At 38.0% G+C, this 20603-nt stretch overlaps 1 long non-coding RNA gene across 1 annotated transcript in view; it reads right to left on the bottom strand.

The window, feature by feature from the left end:
• Window positions 1-2423: 2423 nt before the first annotated feature.
• The window catches only part of LOC308612228, a 33817-nt gene continuing 15637 nt past the window's right edge, over window positions 2424-20603 (bottom strand). Inside the window, exon 3 of the long non-coding RNA XR_014015087.1 lies at window positions 2424-2539. This is a non-coding gene — a long non-coding RNA (uncharacterized lncRNA). The remainder of the gene's footprint in view (window positions 2540-20603) is intronic.

The raw sequence follows: 20603 nt of genomic DNA on the forward strand, positions 1-20603 counted from the left end.
GTATAACTTAGTGCCAGTCAGATTACAGAAGCAATATATTCTGCAAACATACAATTTTCTGGCCACATCCTTGGCCTTATATTCTAGTTTTAAAAGTTTCTGTCTCTCTCAGTTGAGTGTATTTTTTTTCTATCTCTCTTGTTTCTTCTACCATAAAACATTTTACATCAAAAAGGTAGACTCCAAATTAATAATTAGGAAAGAGGGAAAATTACATTTAGCGAAGTATAGAAAAACTTAAGGGGTTTTAAATTCTATTTATCACACGCAAAACCCAACTTCCTCATTCAAGTTAAAAAAATATGCATACGGCTCCTTGGTTGTCAACTGGCTTTTACAAAACACCATCTTGATGAATTAAGAGTAAATGAATGAGAACCATATGGATAAATATCCTTTGAAATACACCCAGGATTAAAAAGTTTAAGAAAAATAGCTCTTGGCAAATATATTTTTGTAGGTTTTGTTGAAATGAAAGTGTTTGAAAAATAGTCTGAAGTGTTTTGTGGAACCCAAATTTCAAAGTCTCAAATTTTCGAAGTCATAGGGCAAAGGTGATGATGTTGAACTCTCAGGAAGGTGAAGGTAATGGTCTTATTCTAGGAGGAGATCAGAGAGGGTATTGCCTTGATCATTTTGGGAGAGTCATTCAAATAAAGATTCATTTCATAGTTTACAGCACAGAGATAAAGAGCACAAGCTCTAGCTCATTGTTTCTCAATCCATTTCTCCTTATTTCTTTCCTAAGGGGTCTTTTTAGACAACTTTTTTTCTGATCCCTCCCATAAAATTATATTACTACAAATGTACTGTACATCTGCTTATATATTCGCTTCATAATTAGGAGTTTTTTGCACCTCCCAGAACCAAAATTTTCCCTCTTGAGGGTGATATTGTCCCCTTTTGAGAATGTATATTCCAGAGCAATGGTTTGCTATCAGGAGCATTTTTATCCCTGAGGGGAAATTCGGCAATGTCTGAAGACATTTCTGATTGTCACAATTGCATGGTGGGGTGCGAAGAGGGATGCCACAAGGAGGTAGTGGGACGAAGCCAGGGGTGCTTCTAAATGTCCTACATTGTACAGGACAGACCCTCACCAGAAAGAATTATCTGGTCTTAAGTGTCAATCGTGTTGAGGTTGAGAAACCCACTTGAGAGACAGACTGTTTGAATTTGAATCTTAGGCAGGCTCCTAACTCACTGGATCATCTACAGTTTGGGTCTGTAAAATGGGGATAACCATAGTGCCATCTATATAGGGTTAGTGTGAGGATTAAATGAGTTAATGCACATAAAACATTGAGAACAGTGCCTGGCACACGGAGCAGCTTAATAAAAGTTAGCTATGGTTATTATTTTAAATCACAGTATCCTGGAAACAACAAGGTCTCACACAAAATTACAGAAATGTATAAGCATCACAAAATCTTTCTTGGAATTTACAGACGTCTATTCATTTTCCTGAAGTGTGAATAGTCAACTTATCCCTATTCCAACTTAAGTTCAGAAGACATTTTTGTAGTGGCAAGGGAACTATTAAATTTGGCAGATAGGTGATTAGATGAACAAATATAATAGGAAAGAATCACAGCTGCTACTGCAGACTAATGCATTTTCATTTTACTCTGGAAAAAAAAAAAAGACCTGAATGTAACAATGTAATAAATACTTTTCTTGGGCTTCAGTAGACAATCAAAAAGTGCCCTTTGACAGTCAATATATCCTGGTGGCACTTCAGGAAATGCTGTTTTTAATGAGAATTTTAAGGTTCGTAGCATAGTGAAATATGAATTAGTGACTCTGATGTACTTGTGTTACATATATCTTAGCAAAATACTAGCCGTAGTCTTGGAGCTTCTTGCTTTTTTTCTTTTCCTATAAGAATTGTAGTTTTTGCATGTACAATGCAAATGATATGAGTAAATGGGGCTTGCTGGGTATAGAGCGAAGCATGGTTTGTTACAGAAAATTGGATACCATACCTTTCCCTGTCATGTTATAAAATAAAAATAGAAAATGAAAGGGGTGGGGGAGAATCCTTTTGGCTTTTATCTCAAGTCCCACTGATTTGCCATTTCCTAATCTGAACTGATTTTCCAGGTGATCAGTTCAGTCCTCACTGCTTCTCTGATCTTCTGTGAGTGTAGCAGAAATAGGCAGAAATCATCCACAGGAGATAGTTAACACTAGGTCTTCTACTTTTTCCTCATCTCCCTCAGTCTCCTAAAATCCCAACAAAACTTTGGAGAGAAGTGTGTCCTGTAACAATCTCACGAATGAAAGAAATGGTGAGGGTCAGGGAGCACAGTCTTTGGAGAAAAACTTCCTGGACTGGAATTCTGACTCTGCCACTTCCTAGTTCTGGTTTTGTTACCTGGGTAGGATGGATGAGCCAGCACCTGGGATGAACTCACCTACGAGATGTGCCTGCTCTGTAGACCTGCTCACGATAGGACATCAACTTCTGGTCCTTTGCTGATCTTGGCAGTACTGAATCTCCACTACAGTGAACACAACCCCCTCAGGGTTCAGCAGGCTGAAGAAAGAATGGAATACCCTTTATTTAAAATATGATCTTCCCATTGTTATGCTGGTATGGCAAGTCTCATTTTGTGTTACAGAGGGATTTCTTAGGGTGTCCTTTTTTTTTTTTTAAAATGATGAGCTTCTAAATTTCACCAGCAGTGAAAATCACTTCCAACCAGAAACAAGAGCCAGCAGCCTCATTCTTGGGTGTGACTAGAAAGAATCACATAAACCTGTCAATGCTGACTTTGTTTTTGTAAAGTCTCTGAAGGCTAAATGCCCTTCAAATGTCCTTCCTTAGAATCAACATTGTGAAAATGATCATACTACCGAAAGCAATCTATAGATTCAATGTAATCCTTATCAAACTACCAATGACATTTTTCATAGAACTAGAACAAAATATTTCACAGTTTGTATGGAAACACAAAAAACTCCAAATAGCAAAAGCAATCTTGAGAAAGAAAAACGGACCTGGAGAAATCAGGCTCCTGGACTTCAGACTATACTACAAAGCTACAGTAATCAAGACAGTATGGTACTGACACAAAAACAGAAATACAGATCAATGGAACAGGATAGAAAGCCTAGAGATAAACCCACTTACATATGGTCACCTTATCTTTGATAAAGGAGGCAAGACTATGGAGTGGAGAAAAGGCAGACTTTTCAATAAGTGGTGCTGGGAAAACTGGACAGCTACATGTAAAATAATGAAATTAGAACACTCCCTAACACCATACACAAAAATAAACTCAAAATGGATTAAAGACCTAAATGTAAGGCCAGACACTATCAAACTCTTAGAGGAAAACATAGGCAGAACACTCTATGACATAAATCACAGCAAGATCTTTTTTGACCCACCTCCTAGAGAAATGGAAATAAAAACAAAAATAAATAAATGGGACCTAATGAAACGTAAAAGCTTTTGCACAGCAAAGGAAACCATAAACAAAATGAAAAGAATACCCTCAGAAAGGGAGAAAATGTTTTCAAATGAAACATTTGACAAAGGATTAATCTCCAAAATTTACAAGCAGCTCACGCAGCTCAATATCAAAAAAACCCAAACAACCCAGTCGAAAAATGGGCAGAAGATCTAAATAGACATTTCTCCAAAGAAGACATAGAGATTGCCAACAAACACATGAAAAGATGCTCATCATCACTAATCATTAGAGAAATGCAAATCAAAACTACAATGAGGTATCACCTCACACCAGTCAGAATGGCCATCATCAAAAAATCTACAAACAATAAATTATGGAGAGGGTGTGGAGAAAAGGGCACCCTCTTGCACTGTTGGTGGGAACGTAAATTGATACAACCACTATGGAGAACAGTATGGAGGTTCCTCAAAAAACTAAAAATAGAGTTACCATATGACCCATCAATCCCACTACTGGGCATATACCCTGAGAAAACCATAATTCAAAAAGAGTCATATACCACAATGTTCATTTGCAGCTCTATTTACAATAGCCAGGACATGGAAGCAACCTGTCCATAGACAGACGAATGGATAAAGAGAATGTGGCACATATATACAATGGAATATTACTCAGCCATAAAAAGAAATTAAATTGAGTTATTTGTAGTGAGGTGGATGGACCTAGAGTCTGTCATACAGAGTGAAGTAAGTCAGAAAGAGAAAAACAAATACCATATGCTAACTCATATACATGGAATCTCAAAAAAAAAAAAAAAAAGGGTTCTGAAGAACCTAGGGGCAGGACAGGAATAAAGACGCAGATGTAGAGAATGGACTTGAGGACACGGGGAGGGGGAACGGTGAGCTGGGACGAAGTGAGAGAATGGCATGAACATATATGCACTACCAAATGTAAAACAGAAAGCTAGTGGAAAGCAGTCACATAGCACAGGGAGATCAGCTCGGTGCTTTGTGACCACCTAGAGGGGTGGGATAGGGATGGTGGGGGGGAGACGCAAGAGGGAGGAGATATGGGGATATATGTATATGTATAGCTGATTCACTTTGTTCTAAAGCAGAAACTAACACACCATTGTAAAGCAAATATACTCCAATAAAGATGTTTTTTTTAAAAAAAGAAAGGCATGAAGAAGAAAATTAAAATTACTCATTTTTCAAAAAAAAAAAAATTCCTTCCTTCCGCTCTTATGAACGAGCTGTCCTTATTTGGGCACTCTTGGCTCCCAGCCTCAGTGTGCTGCTGCACTGCCAGCATTGGAAAGGAAAGTCAAGGGAAGAAGGTGAGAAGGATCTACTCTGTCTGGGGCTGGGGCTGTGGCAGACTCTTCCAATGTCACCAGCATACACGTCTGCCCTCTCTCACTCTGCTCTGCAGTCATAACTTTGCTGCATATAATTTCTAGAAATGTCTAGATGTGAATATAACATTTCATTGAATTTATACAGAGGTTATTTTTCTCCCCGCTCCTGGGAGTTGGGAGATGAGGAGGGTAGAAAACGACAGCGGCCCTTTGTGAATCAACCAGGACCCTTTAAACAGTGACCTGGTGGGTCAGGGGCAGGGGTGGAGTCAGGGGCTGTCTTTCGAGGATGCAGTAGGTACACCTTCAGTCTGTCTGATTCTAGAGCATTGCACCCAGAGGCACTTAAGTCGCAAAAAGATTGTGGGTCGCCATTCATGAGCCGGTGTCCTGCCTCAGCTACTAATGAATGGAAAATTCTGGAAAAAAGATCTAACCTCTTGGTACCACAATTTTCCTCAGGTGTTTAAAATTTCGGGAGTAGGGGGTGAGTGGGGAGAAGATGGATACAGCCAAGGCTTACCTCACAAAGTCTTTACAAGGATCAAAATGGGATAAATAAAGTCCTCTGTAAAGCACAAGTTTTATGCAAATGTTACATGGGATTAATATTAGGAGAATTTTGGTCCACACCAACTTGCTTTTTCTTTCTCTTTTATCCACCATATTCTTTAATATATGTTTTTAAATTGTTTTTTATTAAAGTATAGTTGCATTACAATGTTGTGTTAATTACTGCTGTACAGCAAAGTGACTCAGCTTTACATATATATATATATATATATATATATATATATATACACATTCTTTCTCATATTGTCTTCCATTATGATTTATCATAGGCTACTGAATATAGTTCCCTGCACTATACAGTAGAACCTTGCTGTTTATCCATTCTGTATATACCAATTTACATCTGCTAATCCCAAACTCCCAATCTAACCCTCTACCCGCCATATTCTTTCATCTCATTTAACCCATACCCATTTTAGACTGATAGCTCTCTGAATGCCCACATTATATATTGTGTCAAAAATCTCAGAGAACAGTATGGAAACTGAATAAATGTTGATTTAAATCTAATTTTCTACAAGGTGTAAGAAGATAGAGCCATAACAATTCCCTTATAGAATTCACCTAATAGAAGTAGGAAAAACGGATTGCCATCATTTTATATGTGAAGAAATAGAAGAAGGCACTGGTCAAACAAGACCTATCTTAGGAGCTAAGAATTTCTAATTGTACAATTTTACTGGAAACCTGCTTTCTACAAAAGATCTTAAATTTGCCCTTTGCTCTCATGAATAAAAAGACTGCCACTTTGCCTGGCTTCTAATGTGTCGCTATTTTATTCTTAGGTTAAATGTGTGGGAGATAACATTTCATTCAAGGAAAACTTGAGCTGAAAGGCAGAGGGGAATTTCACAGCTAGGAATTTTAGGTTCACAGACCTTTTCTTGTACTCGAGAAAGTAGGATACGTACTGAAATGTTAGAAATGTCAGATCACTCGCTTATTTAGCTATTCCAAAGTAAGAGTTGACAGCTGAGTCTGAAAGCATAGTGTCTGTTGTTCAGACACTTATTTAGAAGACTTTAGTTAATTTTAGTGTGGGTGGAGAGAATTCTATTTATTTGAAAATGTAATATAGATGGTATGTAAACAATGTGAGAGGCTATGTTTTCTAATGCCGTATCTATTCACAAATATATTTTGAGTACTTATTATGTGCCAGGCATTGTGCTAGCAGTGAGCATTTAAAAAATAGTAATAAATGGTTACTGTCTCTCGTTGGACAGACTAGGCAAAAAAATTCGAAAAACAAGAAAGAAAGTATCTGACCGAGTGCCAGGTGGAAGGGAGATAGTGCTATCAGAAGTCAGAGGATGCGAGACCACGAGGGGACTGAAGGTCGGGGAAGCATTTAATAAGAAAGCAGAATGTGAGCAGGGCTTTAACAGAATGAGTGGAATTTGAATACATTAGGAAAAGGGGTAAGGGTACCAAGGATGCTACGGGCAGGTTGGGATAACCTGGAGGAGGTGGGGTTTCCTGTCAGATGGAAGCAGTACACAGGGTTCAAAAGGCAGGGCTGGATGGGATTGTAGCAGGTCTTGATCATAATGGGACCCATGGCAGAACCTTCCTTTTCCAGGGAATCCCGTGGTAAGAAATGTTATTTTAGTAATATTAATATGATCATCATTTGCAAGACCGATGCGAAGGACGAGAACAACAAGGAAGATAGTGCAACAAACCTGGATTTGGAATTGGGAGGCAGCAGGGAAAAGTGTTTAAAAGTGTGATACACAAGGCATCTTTCCAAATTTACGCATAACTCTCAGCAATGCCGCCCTGATGCACTTGTTGCTGTGAAGGGCAAGCCAAAAGCCAATAGTCTTTTCCAAACAACCAAATCCTATGGAAAAGCCACCCCTTCCTTCAAGGCTTTCGCTGTTATTTGAAGAACTTTCACATTTGATGACTTCTACGTAGACCCAAGTTTTTCTCTTAAAATAAAACAACTCCCTTCTCATTGCCCCTCGTAAGAAGCCTCATTCTTTCAGCAGCACAAAGCTCTTTCCCCTATCTGGATGTAAAGACTAATGCATCTTTCTGCTTCTTCCTTTTTTGTCCTTCCCAAAATTTATTTTTTAGACTAGAGGCATCTAGATGCTGGGATTCTGCCAGCATTACTTGGCATTCAATTTCCATTCTAATAAAAAAAATGATCCTAAACCAGAACAGGACCCTGTGAGGCCTTCCAGGGGATGGACTCCCCCTCCACCACCATGTCTCTCACCTCTTGTTTGTAGAAAACTTTAGCCTCCTAGGCCTCCCCCCAGTTCCAAAGAGCAGATTCAACCAGAGAAGTGAGAAAATGCAGAAGCAAAGGAAAACAGTCAAGTAAGATAAAGTAATAGTTTAGCTTTAAAACAAAAGTCAAGGACCCTTATTTCCTACTCAAGGGCTATAAATAATATTCTGAGCCATATCCGTGAGTTGTTCTATAGATACTAATCCCCCCCACCAGATGGAAGAAGTGGACTGAGTGCTGACAAAAGCACACAGACTCCAGACCGTTTGGAGCCATAACGGTGATAATGTTGACTCCCAAAAAAACACCGAGTTACCTCACCACCAACCAGAAATCAATCGGAAAAATGGCCACAAGCTGATCAGGCCCCTTGTGACCCTCTCCCTGAAACTGCCTTTAAAAACCCTTCCCCAGAAGCCATCGCAGAGTTCAGGGAAGCACGAGCTGCTTGTTCTCCTTGCTTGGCACCTGCAATATACACTGTACTTTCCTTCATCACACCCAGGTGTCAGTAGACTGGCTTTGCTGAGTTGAGTGAGGGGATCCAAGTTTGGTAACAGTCCGGGTGGTGGTAAGAGGGTGTTCTCAGTGCCTCCGTTTGAATGTGTTTATTGCATTATTTCCCGAGAACAGGTTTTTAAGCAGTAAGACCCAATGATTTTACTTGGGTTGGCTCCAACTGAAATGAGATCTCCTGACCTGCCTCTTTGCTTCTGAAACTGATCAACGCTCTAGGTGTTGCTAATGGCTTTACGTACCTTATCTCATTAAGGCCTCACAATACTCCTATGAAGTAATCATACATATGATCGTGTCATTTTTCAGGTGGGATTATTGAGACCAAGAGAAAAACTTGCCTGGGGCTACACAGGAAGTGGATGACTCAGGGTTCTAGCAAGTCTATCTGGCTTCTGCATGTGACCTCCTAACCACTAAGCTACACTGCCTTGCACGTGCCTCCCATCATAATAGCCTTTGGTCTCCTGTGTTTTATGAAATACTGTCAGGTTACACTCTCTCTCTTGATTCCCTCAATTATCTGATGAAATCTTAATTATTTTCCTTTTTCAGATGAAAAAGGGAGGCTTACACCATGAAGGGATACTTAATAAATGTTGTCTTGGGGACTTGAATTCAAGATATCTCTGGAGTTGTTTCACACATCGTTGCTTTCATTATCTGATCTTTGTACATGTCAGAACTCTGGAGCTACTCAGGAAGAAAAGATAGTAGAGCAACAGTGTGCTGGAGTTTTGTATTGATGTTTTGATAGTTAGAATATCAAATAGTCATAATGTTCACCATGTAAGATAAAAGATATTTATATATTTTTTCTGTTTAATTCTTTTTCTTCATATGCTGAAAATGCTCTGAGAAAAATCATAAAATGTAAAACAAGTATTAATACCTGTGACCACATCAGCTTTTTCTCCTACTTATGATTAAATGGAGAAAAGCATCTTTTTACTGATTTATGAAATAACATTAATAAAGACACACATATTACCACCTATGGATCAAAGGAAAACATGTATGAGGGCCGTAAAAGCTTAAGTATTTCCTCCCCAATATGTTGTTGGAAAATCCCTTTGGCTTTTCATTGGATGAAGGTGCAGTTTCCTTGACAACCAGTTTTCTGAACAGACTGCCTATACCTCAGCGTTCTACAGCTTGCTGTAAAAGTTAAAGTGTGATATTCTTACAAGATGCGCGCACAAATTTACTAAGGAGTGACTTTACAATTTGTAGATGATTTCTACTAGACACGACAGAGAAGATGTTAGCTAACTGAGAAAAAGGAGGTTCTAAATCCTTAACATCCAGGACCATAAAAAGCTCTTAAATTTACGGCTGTTCCTTAAATAAAATTTGCTATTTCTTTGTGATTATCTATCTACGTCTGCTTGTTCATTAATCCAGAAACAGGTCACTCTGGGTCGATCCTAACATTTATCTAAAGATAGAAATACTAGGAAAGTAACAACTGGTTAGACATTGTTAGTCATCGTCACCAGGAACGATGCCAAATTGCTCCAGCTGACCGTGAGCGTCTGGCAAAGTCTTCCCGAGAAGCTTCCTTTTCCAGGGGACTCTTACTGCCTCCGGGGAATTTATGTGCAGCCAGAAAAGAAGTGAAGCAAATGGGATTGGCAGGGCTTTTCAAATAACTTGTTTCATTGCTAGAAATGGGAAACCTAACTAGCCTGTAGGCATTGGTCCAGAAGCACCACACTCAGGTTCATTTTTCTTTAGAGGAATATGACTATGTATTTTTTCACCACCTCTTACCTTTGGATTAAAAATAAAAAATCACAGCTTAATCTCTGCAAGCGTGAATATGCCCTTTAAAACACGGCTATGTCTTCCACATACTTTGGTCCATGCCTTGTCTTTAAAATGCATAATTTGTGTCTGTGTCCAAGGTGAGGCATCTCAACTTCCAGTTATGAGCTTATATGCAAAATTGTATTGATGGATATATGTATTATTCTGAAAGGGATTTCAGTTCTTCTATAAGACCCTAAAGGCGTCCACGATTCGTAAGTGTGTTGACAGCACTTCTACAGTTCCCTGCCTGAATTTCCATCCTTGCTTCTCTCTTACCGATGATGCAGTTCTGCCCTCTTTCCATCCTCACATCCTCCTTCCAAAGCAAAACTTCCCATACTTCTACTCTAGTCCTTGCTGCTTTATCTTGACTGCTTAGACAACATTTTTTTTGGGGGGGGGTGCAGATTATGCAACACATTTACACATTTAATCAACTAAAGCCATGAGTTAGTTAACAGACCAGGATAATATACATTAACTCATCACATGATAAACCAAAGCCCAATATCAAAGAAATGACACAAATCCTGGACTCGATATACTTCAGAGCTTCCCTTGGAGGTCAAAGAGCAGCTGTAAGTGTTTAGCTGAGCAAGTTCTAATAAGCACTTGGAAGGATGCGGTGTTAGTTACACGCAGAGAGGATCTTTCTTTTATTGAAAATGACATTTATATGACACAGCTTATAAGATAATGAGTGCACTCAGGTCTGGGTAACGGATGGGGCCAAGTGCTGAGCAAAGCAGGACTCCTTCAGTTTCGTGAAGCCATGGTGTTTGCTAAACAGCAGAGCGGAGGGGTGGGCGTGTGTGGCTAAACTCCTCATGAGCCCCCTGGGAAAGGACCGTGTGGCACATTTTAGAAACTGTGCTCTTCCTAAACATGCAAGCACTTTGAAGATTGATCTTTCTGTAAGAAATTTCTTGCCTGGTTTGTGTGGGAGAATGAGATGCAGAAGATGTGTGGAGAGGCACACTTGCTCTCAAAGGAAATGTTAAATGTATATGTTATTTTCATTACGTCTCACGATCCATATGTTTTGTGAAAATATGTCACTGTTATTTTTACTTAATATGGAAATTAATTGAATTGCATCTTGTTTACAGTGTTTCATAAGTACATGTTTTCTCTGAAACTTCTCTTTTCCAGCCCCACCAAACCTTCCCCCTCAACACCACAGGTGACTGCTTCTCCTTTTTCTGGAGATAAAATGGCAAACATCTCATAGAAGCCTCTAACAGGGCTTTCTCTCAGTGTTTATTATCCCTGTGTTGACCTTTTCTCTAAACTCAAGGAAGAAAAGCATCTCTTCTCTCTGAGCAACATTTTCAATGGTTTACTGAGTCACATGACTTCGAAAATCCTCCAGGATTAAACTCTCAAGTTCTTCTCTTCACCTTCACCTCTCTGGACTCTAATTTCTTTCAAATTGTCTTAGGCTTTTCTTATGTAGAGAAGTTCATTTGCTTTTTACTATCTGGGAAGTTTGTTCCACTCTTCTCTCTGATGTTAATCAACTCTCATAGTTGGTTAAGATTGCGAGAAGGAAATAGAGATGCATGTTTTCATTCTTTTGGAGTTTTTTTCTTCTCTTATCTGCCTGCCTGCAGGAATATATATTTGGTTCTGCTCCAGATTCCAGATGGTAAGGGAGCCAGAGTCAGGGCAAATCTTACCTTCTAAAGGCAGGTCTATCAGCCAACTTCTTTCAATCTCCTCCCCGGGCTCTCAACAAATATGTTGCAACGAATGGGTCTTCTGGATTAGGCGTGAGTTGTGTGTTAATAGTCGCCTAAAGGTGGCTGATACACACTTTCCAATTCAGCTTTAATCAGTGATAAAGTGGGTAGTTTGAACTTTATCACTCTGATTTTTTTAGCTATTCTAAACATATGTTTGTCCATTCTAAACTCCAAATGGGATGGGGTTATGAATACCTCCTCAAATTTCTTTAATGCAAGGAAACATGCTCTGCTCACTCTAGCTTCTTCTTTTTAAAAGACTTTAGTTTTTTTAGAGCAGCTTTAAATTTACAACAAAATTGAGAGGGAGGTACAGAGATTTCCCATATACCCCCTGCCCCCATACATCCATAGATGTTTCCAATATAAACATCACTCACCAGAATGGTACTTTTTTTTTTTTTTAACAAGGATAAACCTACACTGACACATCATAATCACCCAAATCCGTAGTTTACCTTAGGGTTCATTCTTATCATTATACATTCTATGGGTTTGGACAAATGCATAATGACATGTATCCATCATTATAGTATCATACGGAGTATTTTAACTGCCTTAAAAATCCTCTGTGCTCTGCCTAATCATCTTCCCCCACCCCTGCCTCTGATCTTTTCATTGTCTCCATGGTTTTGCCTTTTCCAGAAAGTAATATAGTTGGAATCGTACAGTATATAGCCTTTTCAGATTGGCTGCTTTCATGTATTAATACACATTTTACATTACTCCATGTCTTTTTTATGGCTTGATGGCTCATTTCTTTCTAGTGCTGAATAATATTCCATTGTCTGTGTTCACTTAACTGAAGGACATCTTACGTACTATCAAGTTTTGGCAATTATGAATAAAGATATTATAAACATCCATGTATGCAGGTTTTTGCATAGATATAAGTTTTCAACTCCTTTGAGGAAATACCAAGGGACAGGATTGCTGGATGTATGGCAAACGTATGTTTAGTTTTGTAGGAAACTGCCACACCGTCTTGCAAAGTCTTTGCACCATTTTGGAATCTCACCAGCAATTGTACAAGAGTTCCTATTGTTTCTCATCCTCACCAGCATTTGGTGTTGTCAGTGTTCTGGATTTTGTCCACAGGTATATAGTGGTATTGCATTGCTGCTTTAATTTGCATTTTCCTGATGACATAAGATGTAAAACATCTCTTCAAATGCTCATTTGCCATCTGTAGAGCTTCTCTGTTGAGGTGTCTGTTAAGGTCTTTAACCCATTTTAAAAACTCAGGCTGTCTATGCCACATTGCTGTTTTTAAGCATTCTTTGTATATTTTGGATAACATGCTTAATCAGATGTGTCCTTTGCAAATATTTTCTCCCAGTCTGTGATTTGTCTTCTAAGTCCCTTGATATTTTCTTTTGAGGAGCAGAGTTTTTAAAATTTTAATGAAGTCCAGATTATCAATTATTTCTTTCATGGATTGTGTCTTTGGTGTTACAACTGAAAAAGAATCACCACCATAATCTAGGTTTTCTCACAGGAATTTTATAGTTTTGTGTTTTACATTTAGGTCTATGCTCCATTTTAAGCTAATCTTTGTGAAGTGTATAAGGTCTGTGCTAGATGAATTTTTTGCATATGGATGTCTGGTTGCAGCCACACTATATGTTGAAGAGGCGATTTTGCTCCACTGTGTTGCCTTTGCTCCTTTGTCAAAAATCAGTTGACTATATTTATGGAGTTCTATCACTGGGCTCTCTATTTTGTTCCATTGATCTGTTTGTCTGTTCTTTCACCAGCAACACACTGCCTTGATGACCGTAGCTTTAGAATACGTCTTGAAGTTGGATAGTGTCAGTCCTCCAACTTTGCTGGTCTTCTTCAATATTGTGGTGGCTCTTCTGTGTCCACCCTCACTTCTTCATCCAACCTTTCTCCTTATTTCTGTCAAACTTCTTAAAATGTGTCATCTATACCTGCTGCTGCCATTGCTCATTTATTCAGTTTTTACAAATATAAAAATATATTCATTATATATGCATAGGTAATCACTTCTTTTATTAAATGAATACATACTTATTAATTTTTAAAATCAGCTGACAGTAAAACATTTATAAAGAAAAACTTTACAAACTCTATTCCCTCTTTCACCTCCAACCTACCTACTTCAACTTGTCAAGAACAATATTTTTATTTTTTCTGTTTCTTCTAGAAGATATTTCCATATTTTTAACGTATGCTTGTGCTGCCCTTCTTTGATTTATCAACTATTAGTCACTATTTATGTCTGCTATGATAGAGAATGACTTAGCTTATACCATTCCCCACCCCCTCTCCTCTAGGCTCTAATATAGTTTGTTAGTAAACTCTATTCACACCTTTCTTGACTCTTTCTTACTTTACAGCAAACTCATCACCTAGCTAGTCACTTCCATCTTTAAAATATACCTTGAACCTAATTGTTCCTTGCTAATTGCACCCACCACCATCTAAGGTCAGGTCTTTTAATATCTTGTAGGGACCACTTAACGATTCCTAACTATTTTTTCTGGTTTCAACTCCTGGCTACCTGCTGTCTATTCTATACTCAGTAGCCAGAGGGACTTAAATAAAATCAGTTCTGATGCACTCTGCCCTCCAAAGACTTCCGATATTTTTGGTATTTCTAGTCTTCCCCACATCTCCTAAGACGTACATGATTTGGATTCTGGCCACCATCACATGCCGTCCTCCCCACTGATCACTGCATTCTTATCCTATTGAGTTTCTTGTTATTTCTTGACTACACCAAGGATGCTCCCCATGGAGCCACTGCACCTGCTGTTCCCTCAGCCTGGAACACATTACATCAGATATTTAAGTACTTCTCCCTCTCACTTCATGTAGGTCTCATTTGAAAAGTCTCACATTTGAAAGTCATCTCATTAGAGACACCATCCTTGACAACCTTATCTAAAAGAAGCTCCCTCCCTATCAAAATCCTGCAATCTCTCTTTAAACCCTTATCTAGAATGTGAGCTACATGAGATCAGGGGCAAGGTTGATTTTTGTCATTGTAAATCTCCAGCACCGACAACAGTGCCTGGCATTAAAGCGTGATCAACAAATATGTGTAGATGAATGAATACATAAATAGACCACTGCTACAGAGAAAGCATAGGTGTTTCAGTGGTGTTCTAGATATGACATCCTTGAAGTCTTAAACCCTAGAGGGTCATCATTCCATAGAAATATGGAAATGAGAGAACAGTTGCACTTGGTAAGCATCCTCAATCCTTAAGGGATATAAACCTCTTAAAGTTTGCCTCTTCTAAGGGATCATGAGTAGTTTTCACCTAGTTAGAAACTAAGTTAGGCTCAGTTACTTCAGTCAGGCTTTTTTTTTTTTTTTTTCCATTTAGGTATTTCAGAAGTCTTTCCAGTACAATCTTTCTGAGTAGGCTACAAGGGAATCCATTTGTAAACGGTGTAACTATAAAATATATTAGCATGTGTTAACAAGAGAGGCCATTCATGCTCCTTTGTCCGTAATCTTCAATTTTGAGATTGCACTGTGTGGAATTATTTCTTTTCCTATTGGAAATAGTCCACCATATTGAAACATACCCTTATCCCCAGCCATCCTTCCTCAGCACTCCAGTTCATCTCATTTATGCACTCTTCTATCCAAAGCCATGCTATTAACAAGCGCTGACTCCTAAAACATCCTTCATATGTACCTAGCTCACTGGTCATCTCTGCCTGGAGATGTCACAGAAATGTTAAATGCAACAGGAAATGTGTAATTATTTCCCCCAAATCTGTTCTTGTTCCTGCATTTCTCATTTAAGAAGACTGAGAATGATACCAGGTCTCTCTTTCTCATATAATCTGTGTAAGCAATTAGTCACCAAGTTTCATAGATTAGACCTCAGGAGATCTGTTTGCTCCCCTCTGTGCCCAGTAAGACCTCTGTCCTTCAGAATTCTCATCACTACCCTATCACTCATAAATATAACTCTGACTTGGCTAACATTCCTCCAAACTATCCTTTCTGTCTCGGGCAAATTCACATCTGGGCATGCTCCATGTTCTTCAGTGGCTCCATGGTTCTCCAGAATAAAGGTCGATTAAAGAGCTTCACACTATGCCCTTCACTGTTAGACTCTGTGCATCTCTCTAGCCCAGCCTCCTGCCACTGTCCTATGCAGATTCTTTGCACCTGCTGTTCTGAAAGCTAACAGTTTGCCAAACACACCATGGTGTTTCTTTCATATTTTGTTCCCTCTACTTCAAATGTCCTTGGCTAAAGTCTCTGTTCAGTTCATTTCTACTTGTCCTTTAAGACCAGCATAAGCATTATCTCTGGTAGGAATCCTTTTCTGAATTCCTGGTGTGATTTATATGCCCTTCCTTGGTGCTCCCAGGACAATGTGTGTAGACCTCTTTCATAGATTCATGATGCTGTACTTGCTTGCTTACTATCATTATTATTCACCTCTCTATACTCTCTTATTTGTGTATATTGCCAATTAAACTCCTAAAGGTCAATGGTGGTGTTTTGATCATGTGTATATCCCTACTGGCTAGCCTGGTAACGTTCATGGAGCACCCATGGAAAGAAGGAAGAATGAGTGAAGGATAGCTTTACTACTTAGACATAGAAGACACTTCCAGAACCAAAATAAAGCCATGCTGCAGCCTCAGAGCACTGTGGGCAAACATCACAAGCTGTAACATAGAGTGTGAACTATGAGGATGACAACCTTTCTATTTTGGTTTTTAACCAAAAAGTAAGCATTATTTAATTGTGTAATGCAGCCCTGGTGTGTGTTTGTGTGTTGGGCGGGAGGTGAGGGGGTTTGCACAGCAAATGTGACCTTGGGGGACTTGATTCAATTCTGTTGTCTCATTAATTCCTTTTCCACATGCATTTGTTGTTGTTAATTTCGATGTGACATATATCATAAATCAATCTTTCTATATATAGTATGTACATAATTCAATAAACAAGGAGATAGATGGATAAATAAGACAGATCTCTATAGCACCGATACAATTACCAAATTACAAACACCTAAAAAGTGTCCTAAAGCCATAGATTGAATGATGAAAAGTTAATACACTTGAAATTCCTCTCATGGTCCTTAAAGTAAAGAATTGGTACATTGTCTTCTTAATAACTAAGATTTGAAGAGCATAGATTTGTTTCAGGCATTTACAGTTCCCTTCATTTCCTGCCATCTCCCCCATATCCTTTCTTGTGAACATCATGGGTTTAGGTTTGGTTCTAATTAGGGCCTGAAAATTGTTACTTGATTGTACAGTCATAGCAACATAAGAAGTGGGGGAAAAAAACTATTTAGCAGATTAGAATTTACTACAGCAAGACATCCAATTGTTGAATAACCCCAGTGTCCTTCACCTCAAACACCCTACCCAGAAGGCCATTCCAAACATTTATTACTTGCAGAATGAAAAAGTACTTCCTTATGTCTGTGCTAAATTTATTTTCCCCTAACATTCATTAAAGCTTCTTTGTGCTATATAAGCTGAAAGGGAAAAGCAACGTATATTATCTACACTTAGATTCTGTGCACTTTAATTAGATCCTATGTGTCATTTCCATTGAAAGAAGGGTCTGTCCTACCAATTCCTGTGATTCATTTCTTCCCAGCTATTGTTATCAAGCTTTCAGCATTTTTCCTTCTATTCTTTTTTTAAAATTTAATGTTGAAAGAAATTGACTGTTGGGATGTAGATATGCATCCTCAAAATCATTTACTATAGATTTCATAACATTTAACCAGAATTACACTTGTAGGATGGATACATCTTGACAAAAGAAAACAAAAGCAGTGGCTCTGAGGGGTGATGATAAAAGCGTTTTCCCTCTGGCCAACATGTCATTAAGCAGAAGAGCATAGAACAGATTTTTAAGATTTTTAACATTAGGGACCATCTCTGTTATGTACTCTGAATTGTTACTGGCACCCCCATAGGTGTTTAATAGATATTAATACTGCTAAGTTTAACAATAAATGAAAAAGGAAGAACTGATTTCAAGACAATCCAGTAGTGGATACATGTTGGAAGATATGATTCATTGTTTTCAAGGATAATATTCCTTTATTTCACACATAATCTGGAAGATTTAAAATTTTATCTGTTTCATTTGAAAATAATATAAACGCTACTCGTAGCCAAATTCTTCATTTAGTGCAGAGTAAAATTTCATTTTCAGATCAAACAGAAATAGAGGGATATAAACCAAATATGTAGACAAATTCATGATGTACAATTGTATATGCAGATTAAGGCCAGATGGGGCTATAAAACTAGCCCCTAAATCTCAACATTTAATTCCATGTGTTTCAGCAGAATAAGATTGCATACCAATCAGGAAATAGGTAGGCACTGGAATTATCCTTCTGCCGTTTCTTGCCACTCTTTTCTCCCTATCCTGTCAACCACATGGACATGCCTAGAAATGGGGCCTCCTAGATTGAGGAGAGGCAAGGAAAAAGGAATAAGGAAAAAAATAAAACGATGTACCAGAGGGAGAGAAGTGACAGTGGACATTGTGCAGAGGCAGTTTTTACTCACTCAGATGTTCAATATAGAAATTAGCAGTGATTCCTCCAAAATAGAGCCCAATTCCATCTTGTCAAATCCAAGAAATATTCATCAGATCTTAGAATTACTTATTCATAGAGGTGGAAAGGACTTAAGGCCATAAGATTGGTCTTCCTTCATTTGGGTGGACCTGGACATTAGCAGTTGACTTATTTAGACTCCTTTTAGTCTGTGTGAGTCAAGTGGATTTTTTCTTTGTTTCTTTGATAAATCAGTCAAACAATAGGACTGCCCACTTTGACCCACTCTCTACCTTCCCCTCAAATTGTCTTATGTGATGAGACACTTTATTATTTGATTATCTTATCAACTTATGTACTGTATAAGAGATGTACTTAGACCCAGTAACTGTTTCACAGAGAAAATATATGAGATCACACAGACTATTAACCCATAATTTTTATTCTTCATGGATGTAGAAAACAAACTTATGGTTACCAGGGAGTAAGGAGGGGTGGGATAAATTGGGAGATTGGGACTGACATATATACACTACTATATATAAAGTAGGTAACTAATAAGGACCTACTGAATAGCATGGAGAACTCTACTCAATACTCTGTAATGACCTGTATGGGAAAATAATCTAAAAAAACTGTATATGTATAGCTGATTCACTTTGCTGAATACCTGAAACTAACATATCATTGTAAGTCTACTATACTCCAATAATTTTTTTTAAATCCATAACTTTTGAATAAGAACAGATCAGAATGAGGGTTCCATCAATCTCTTCACCCTCAAATTGGAAAGAAAAAATAAAACATAATGATGCAGTAAAATAATTTAAGGGAAACATCTAGTAAAGAAATAGGAAGGAGAATACATATTCATTTATTCATACCCCACTTTACTCCAGAAAAGAATGTAAGGGAATTTACAAAATGTGATATAATGGGATAAAAAAACCTCAAATCTTTTATAAAATCAGGCACCCCTCCCCCACAAAATGGTGAGTATGTAAATATTTGAGTCAGATTTTTCTCACAGTACTGACTATAGCATATACCAAAGTCATAGATTTTTCTCACAATAGTGACTATAGCATATACCAAAGTCAAGTAGACTCAAGACTATATGTGAACTTTTCAGTTTCTAAGGTATTCTCCGGTGCTTCAGTTTTGACTTGAGAGATGTCAGATTACCTAGAGGAAAATTCCAAATAGTGTCAAAGTGCATTATGGCAATTGATGTTGACATTAACCAGGCTTGAAAGTTCTTGCCAGAAATGACACTACAGTTCAAGACCACATTGACTGGCTGGAACTAGGCATCATTCTGGAAAGCATTGCTTGTCAAAGATAAAATCTTTTGACATGCTTGCGTGTCTGAAGTTGAAGTTCCATGAGGATCACAAATTGGGAGGCTAGCCATGGCTACTAAAAATGCTCAGCTCGCTCCCTCCTCAAGTGAATTTGAGACTAAAGTGGCAATTTAGGTTACAGACTTATATTCCAGACAAAGCCAGTGTGATTGACTCTCAGGGAAACAGAAAACTCTGACCTTGATACAGGCACAAGGGCAGTGTCCTTGAAGGACAACCTGAAGGTCAAGCTCTCTCTTTAATGAATAAGCCCAATTCCTCAAATTCCATCTTTTAAAAGTCAGTCCTTTATTTTAAGACTTGGATTTTCCCCTTAAGTAAATATTCCACAAGGAAACATGATAAATTAAGTTTTTAGTATTATCAGAATTCAGTCATTAGTAAAAGCAGGGATAAATATCTTCTCAGTAGGTTCAAGGAAGGCAAATGGGAAAAAGACAGAAAGAGGTAAAGGAACTTACCCTGGTTTACAGTTTTGCTAAGAGTGGTCCTGGATAGTAGGCAAGATCGCCTAAGGCATCCAAAACCAAAGAAATGCAAGGAAAGAAAGCAGAAAAACGCAAGAGTAAAGCTATAAAATGGATTTTTCAAGGCATTATCTAATGATTTTCCTGAAGGTATTGAAACAAAATAAAATCACTATAAGAATAAAAGAAAGTTCCAGAAAACAGAAAGTGGGAATCACCTCTGTTTCTACTATTATTCTTACAAAGCAATTTTCATTTTTGCATTTTCCTTTATATTTATTTTTGCAAGCATAGGATGTTCAAATCACTTGCAATATGATTTTAACATATTTTAGTATGTTTTCATTTAAATGATACAAGTATTATACATGATTTCACTTTATCTTCAAACTTTTAAATGGCTGCAAAAGATTCCATCGTGTGGTTAAACCAATCATTCATTTATTCAACAAATATTTATTTAATGCTCACCACATTCCTGTTTTAGGAACTGGGCTTACAGCAATGAATGCAAGGTTCAAAATTCTGTTCTCATAGAGCTGGCATCTTAGTAGTAGACATAG

This window comes from Mesoplodon bidens (genome assembly GCF_964165515.1).
Source record: "Mesoplodon bidens genome assembly, chromosome: 2".
In the NCBI taxonomy this organism is placed as follows: domain Eukaryota; kingdom Metazoa; phylum Chordata; class Mammalia; order Artiodactyla; family Ziphiidae; genus Mesoplodon; species Mesoplodon bidens.